This window comes from Heliangelus exortis, chromosome 3 (genome assembly GCF_036169615.1).
Source record: "Heliangelus exortis chromosome 3, bHelExo1.hap1, whole genome shotgun sequence".
NCBI lineage: Eukaryota > Metazoa > Chordata > Aves > Apodiformes > Trochilidae > Heliangelus > Heliangelus exortis.
Window position 1 is genome coordinate 31,257,279 of NC_092424.1, and position 6,940 is coordinate 31,264,218.

The 6,940-nt window shown below is 46.1% G+C and overlaps 1 long non-coding RNA gene across 1 annotated transcript; it reads right to left on the reverse strand.

Annotated features, from left to right (window-relative positions):
* Positions 1-2,868: 2,868 nt before the first annotated feature.
* Positions 2,869-6,408, reverse strand: LOC139794381 (uncharacterized). The gene is made up of 2 exons (XR_011725104.1): positions 4,724-6,408; positions 2,869-3,181 (listed from the first exon to the last, which is right to left on the reverse strand). It is a non-coding gene; the product is annotated as an uncharacterized lncRNA (long non-coding RNA).
* Between the last annotated feature and the right edge of the window lie 532 nt (positions 6,409-6,940).

Below are 6,940 nucleotides of genomic sequence, written 5' to 3' on the forward strand. Positions count from 1 at the left end.
AGGGTGTGTAGTGAGAAAACAGGGGATAATGGTTTTAAGATGAAAGAAGGCAGATTAGGTTAGATATTAGAAATAAATTCTTTACTGTGAAGGTGGTGAGACACTGGCACAGGTTGTCCAGGGATGTTGGCTGCCCCCTCCCTGGCATTGTCCAAGGCCAGGTTGGATGGGGCTTTGAGCAACCTGGTCATGTCCCTGTCCATGCAGGGGGGTTGGAACTAAATGGTCTTTAAGATCCCTTCCAAACAAAACCATCAAGAGCAATATTCCTTTCTCCGTGTTTAATAACACTGAACAGCAACATCCTGATTTAACTCCCTAAATGGCTTTTATTCATGTTGGGCTGCTTCTTGCTGAGGGCTCCTGTGAGGGCAGGAGTTGCTCCTAGCTTCCCTTTACCATGTGTACTTTACCCTCTCATCCTGTACTCCCCTCTTCTCCACAAATCCCCTGTGTGAGACTCCTATCTTCTTCTCTCTCTCCACCTGTGCTTTGTTGTGTGTGCCCACTGATGTGTGTGGCCTGTTTAGACTGACAGGGTCTGTTGGCATAGCTTTCCCTTTGCAGGAGGAGCCTCTCCTTACCCCTGCAGAAGGCACTGGGCTTCTTTGTGCCATGACATTGATCTGTGGGCATCAGAAAACATAATGACTCTTGAGATTGCTTTGGACCAGTTGAGAAGCTGAAATCCCTCAAAAAGCTTTAAAGTTCTATTTAAACCAAATGTCTTTGGGTATACAAGGACTTTGGAGTGCATTTGTATCCTCTAGACTGCCTGAGAAAAAAATCTTTCCTATGGTCCTCTTGCCTTTTCCACTGTCAAAAGATGCCTGAAGAGAAAGAAGCCCCAGCCCCAGCTGTCTGACTGCCCCTCTCTGTGCTGCACCTGTGGCAGGAGGTGGGAAATCACTGACTTCACCGTGACTTCTGCTTTGCCACCCTTCAAAGTGCCACTGCTGGCAGGGAGCTGGGGCTGGGGCAGCCTGCTGGGATGATTTGCTCCCTCTTCCTCTTTCATGTCAGCCTCCTGACTGTCAGGGAACAATGGAATTACGTGACCAGGGCCCTGTAAATACTAATTCTCCTTTGAGGCTGTAACACCAGGCAGGAAGCACAAACAGCCCCGTATTAGAAATTAAATTCTTGCTTTGCTCCTCAGAAGAGGCTGCTCCCAAATACTGCCACCTGCCAGACCCCACCTCATGTGGTCAAGCCACTCTGCTCCTTGTGGTGTTCTCCAGGCCCACTGCTTTGCTTGTTCATGAGATCATTTCCTACCTGGGACTGGCAGGCAGATGGTTTTGGGATGTCCCTTGCCCTGGCAGAGCTGGAGCTGGCAAGTGATGTTTGCTACTAGGATGGGGATATGCTGGGAGGGTGGTAGGAGCTTTGGGAAGCTGAATCAGAAGGTGACACCAGTTTTGAGGACAGATCATGGAAAGGAGCTTGTGCTACACCCTGCTTTGGGGTGGGCTGCTTGGTGCCAAAATTAAAGCCATCACATTGACTTGCCAGTAATCTACCCTCTCAAAACCTTTTTCCTTTTTGCACTGAACAGTGGGGTGTTGGTCCCTCTGTAATATGTTTACTGGGAGATCTGTTGAAATCAATAGACCACTAAAAAGTACTCTGTAAGAAGTGAAGTGTTGGTTCAAGTGAGGATGTACCTCAGATGAAGGGTTTGGATGTCAGATGGATTGCAGGATCTCTGCTAAAACAAAACTTTCATGCCTGCTCCCTTTAAACTGCCCTGAGAATTCAGAGCAATCCCCTTGCTCCCTTGGCTTGTCCTTCATATTTGGCGTATTTGCAGTTCCTGGGAGTGGGCACACTGCATTCAAATGAGGCTTCAGTCATCCTGACCTGCAGCTCTTTATCCTGCAGTCTGGCAGTGATATGACAGTGCTGGATTTTGGATGTCAGAAGATTAATGGGTGCTGGGCAGGACAGTAGTGCAGACACAGCACTGTGTGAGTAAGGGGTGCTGAGCAAGTGCACAAGGGTGGTAGTTCAGGATGGTATCGTGTTTTCTTGGACAGCCACAGCCTTTACACAAAAATCCTTTTGCTCCTCAAGCTTTGGCTATTTTTTTATAAAATTAGGGTAACGAGCTGTTTGGAGCCAGTAGCTGTTTGGATTAGGCATCTCTTAGTCTTTGTGCAGTACCAAAGTCCCTTTTGCTGGAAGTGAGGTGTTGCCTGTTGCACTGACCTCTGGTATAAAGGCCGGAGACTGTTATCTTCAGTAGAAAGTCCTTGGCCTGGGAAAGGGCTCACAACAGATGCTCACAAAAGAGAGTTACAAGAAAGGTGTCTCTGTGTGTTTGTTACTCCCTTTATGCCATATATGTGTTTTAGCATGGTTTTCTGTGGTATTTCCTAAAGTTAGTCCTGAGCAAGTAAGTGGAAGTAAAAACAGGGGAATCCACATGGAGAAAGAATACTAGGTTTGATAAACACCACTGTGGCTTGCAGCCCTTCAAAGACTCATTTTTGGGGGCCTTCCCTGAAAACAGGGACATCCTGAGCTGTGTTAATTACAGAGGACACAGCTTTGCTGCATTTCCCTAACTGTCTTCCATGATTCTGACTCATTTCTATTGTTGTTCTTTAACCTTGGCCTTGTCACCTCCTGACTGCTCTCCAGAATGTGCAGCAGTGATGACGATAATACACTTTCATCTGCAAAGCACACTGGTACCTATAGATGAAAATAGATCAAAATAGAATCTCATCACCCATGAGATACTATTGTAATGTTGGTAGGGGAAGGATTTACTGCCTCTGCACTCCGAATTTCTTTATAAATGTAGGTAGTCAGGAAAGTCACCAGGCCTGCAAAGTTTCAAGATGGGAGCAAAGCTTCCTGTTACTTCCAATAAAGATCTTTAATCATTATTTTATCTAGGGGAGAAGGCATTGAGCTTGTTACTTGCACAAGTTTGGAGGTGTACCTCATTTTCAGCAAGTGGCTTGTAGGTGGAGTTATGCCGAGATAACACATCACTGGTGATGCCTGAAGTTTGTGAGTTACAGCATCACTTATTCTCAGCTTCTTGCCCACAGTGATACTGCTAATGCATGTCTCCTGCTTCCATCATGCACAGGGTTAAACACACCATCTCCTGAAATGCTGAGTGTCTTCTTCCCTGCACCCTCAAGGCCATGAGTGAGGAGCAGGTCTGCAGAGGAGGAAAGAAAAAAACATTTGAAGGTATGACAATGTGTTTTCAAACTCTGTTTCCAATCTGAGATTGGAGGAGACAAAGAGCAGGCACTGAGTTCTGTGTATCACAGTGATCTGTCAAGAGCATTAGCAGCTGAGAACTGCATGGCTCAGATGGCTGGGAAATGGGCTGTGAAAAGTCCTTCCTCCCTGGGTTCACAGTGTTTATCAAGGCACTGTCCAGAAGTGAGGGAGTATCACTGCTCTCACTGAGCTGCTCAGTGCTTTCTGAGCCTGAAAGGACTCACTGCTGCTCTGACAAGCCCCGTTCCTGCTGTGTCTCCTAGCAAGTGCTTAGGGAACCAAGAGCTGGTTTTGGCAAGACTGTTGTTGCCCCATTGGAAATTACTGGGAAAAATGGCTCCAATTAGAGCAGCTGATACTGGTGTACTCTTGTGACTGGGCACACAAATGTTTTCTCATCCATTTGGTCCCAAGTGAGGAAGTGTGTGTGCTCAAATCAGAAGAACTGGAAAGATGACCTGGATATCAAAAAGCAGTAACTAGGTAGGCTGGCAAGACCAGAAGTGAATGGAAATGTGTACATATGGGCAGATAAAGCCTTGGTGGTAGTTGGAAGCCTGGAGAATTTTTCAAGATTACAACCAAGTCCCTGATGAGATCTTCCTGGATAGAGGATGACTTCATGTGTTGATGGAAGCCCCTACACACTCCTTTTATAAGTACATTATAAAAATGTTGCTGTGCCAGAGAAACGTGCACCCAAGATGGAGAACTTACTAGCTGAAGGACCAGCTGTCTTGAAGTTCAGAAAGAGAGCAGTATAAAAAACATTTGCTACTCAGGAGAGCACTGGGGCATATGCTTTTGGTGACTTTGTGGGCATCAACAGTAACAAGACTTAAATTTCCCTGGGGAAAGTCCCAGTCAGCTGGAGGTGATGAAAATGCTAAATGGTCAGTGGAAAGTGTGACTGTCTCAGCAGCTGTGGGCAAGGAATGAAATAATTGGTTTGACTTCAGGATAGGTCAGGCTTGTGCTCAAACAGGAGGCTGTTTCAAGAGACATAGGAAAAACTGTTCAGAAGAACCACTGATAGAAAGTCTACACGAAGGTGCTTTGTAGCTCTCAGATTTCAGGACAGTTAGCTAACTGTATGCTTCACTGATATGACTGTCCTAACCAGACCTTTGCAGGAAGACTGAATAAATTTTTTAGGAAAAGGTTCGGCAAGTGTAGAGTCTTTGCTAAGTTCTGACAGTTGTAACCTGTTGCCTTGAGAGTAATATTGTTGTGTGCTTCTTGACAAGCTTTATAATCTTACCCAATTTTCAGTAAAGTTGTGCTTTGGATAAGCCTTCTGAGCAATGGTCCAACTCTAGAGTACCATGCAAAGGTTACTCTTGCCTAATGGGTTGTTAAAAGAGATTAACTAAGAGAGTGTTAACTCTACTCAAGGGGCAGTGAGGAAAAGTTAACTCTACCCATGCCTTTATGTCCCTCACTGAAAGAGACAGGTTTGAGAGGAGGACTGTACCTAACCATTCCTCTGCTGCTCTCTGTGAAGGAGTCCAGACTGAGTCTCCCTGGGTTGTCCACCAGGTGTGACATGAGACCAAGAAGGCACCATTAGCTCTACAGAGATAACCATAGAATCATGGAGTCATAGAATTGCTCAGGCTGGAAACAACCTTCAAGATCAAGTCCAACCTTGTTCTAACCCTATTACCCTATTCCTGATGACCCACCACTAAATCATGTCCCCAGGCACCACATCCAGGAGATTTTTAAACACATTCAGGGATGGAGACTCAACCACCTCCCTGGGGAGCCTGTTCCAGTGCTTAACAACCCTTTCTGTAAAGCCGTATCTCCTGATATCCAACCTAAATCTCCCCTAATGCAACTTGAAGCCATTTCCCCTGTCATCTGTCACCAGTGAGAAGAGGCCAGCCCCACTGTCCCTACAACCTTCTTTCAGGTATTTGTAAAGAGTGATAAGGTCTCCCCTCAGCCTCTGTTTCCCCATACTAAACAGCCCCAACACCCTCAGTTGTTCCTTTTGAAGGATGTTTTCCAAACCTTTCACCAGCTTTGCTGCCCTTCTTTGGACTTGCTCCAACACCTCAATGTCCTTTTTGTATGAGGTGCCCAAAACTGAACACAGTACTCAAGGTGGGGCCTCACCAGTGCCGAGTACAGGGGCAGGATCACTTCCCTTGTCCTGCTGGTCACATAATTTCTGATACAAGCCAGAATGCCACTGGCCACCACTTTGCTGGCTCATATTCAGCTGGCTGTCAGTCAATACACCAAGGTCCTTTTCTGCCAGGCAGCTGTCCAGCCACTCTTCTCCAAGCCTGTGGCATTGCCTGGAGTTGTTGTGACTAAAATGCAGGACCCAACACTTGGCCTTATTGAATTTCATAGGGTTGGTCTCAGCCCAACCCAGTCTGTCCATGTCCCTCTGTAAAGCCCTTCTACCACCCAGCAGATCAACACTCCTTCCCAATTTGGTGTCATTTGTGAACTTACTGAGGGTGCATTCAATCTCTCATCAAGATGATTAATAAAGATGTTAAATGGAAGTGGCCCCAGCACTGAGCTCTGGGGACATCAATTGTGACAGGCCACCAACTGGATTTAACTCCATTGACCTCAACTCTTTGGGCCCAGCCATGCCACCAGTGTTTAACCCAGCAGAATATTTGCCCATCCAAGCCATGGGCAGCCAGCTTTTCCATGAGGATGTTATGAGGGCTTTACTGAAGTCCAGGTAGACTCCATCAACAGCCTTTCCTTCATCCACTAAGCAGGTCACTTTGTCATAGAAGGAGATCAGGTTTGTCAAGCAGGACCTGCCTTCCATGAACCCATGCTGACTGGACCTGATTGTCTGGTTGACCTTTAACTTATCAATAATGGCTCTTGAGATTACCTGTTCCATGACCTTCCCTGGCACCAAGGTGAGACCGACAGGTCTGTGGTTACTAGGATCCTATTTCTGGCCTTTGGTGAAGAAGGTTCACTGACATTTGCCAGTCTCCAGTCCAATGGGACATACATGGTTAGCCAAGACTTCTGAAAGATGATGGAGAGAGGCTTGGCAACCACATTTGCTAACTCTTTTAGCACTCTAGGGTGTAAACCATCTAGCCCCATCAACTTACGTGCATCTAGCTTATGAAGCAGGTCCACAACCATTTCCTCATGGATTACCCAGGGCCTGATCTGTTCCGTGTCTCTGTCTTCTATCTTAAAGAACTGTGTGCCCAGGCAACAACTAGTCCTGCTGTTAAAGACTGATGAAAAGAAAGTATTAATTACCCCAGCCTTTTCTCAAACCTCGGTCACTGTGTTTCCCTCTGTATATAATAAAGGATGGGGATTCTCCCTAGCTCTCCTCTTGTTGTTGATATATTTATCGAAATATTTATTGTTATTTTTCACCACAATGGCCAAGTTTAGTTCCAGTTGGGCCTTGGCCCTTCTAATTTTCTCTCTACACACCTTCCCTGTATCTTTGTAATCCTCATAAATTGCCTGTCCTCTTTTCCAAAGACCACAAACTTTCCTTTTATTTCTGAGTTCCAGCCAAAGCTCTCTGTTCCACCAGGGTGGTCTCCTGCCTCATCAGCTTGCCTTCCATGACTTGGGGATAGTCAGCACCTTAAAGTATGCCCAGCCTTTCTGGACTCCTACATCCTCCAGAACTTTCTCCCAAGAGACTATCTCAGCCATGGTCTGGAAGAGA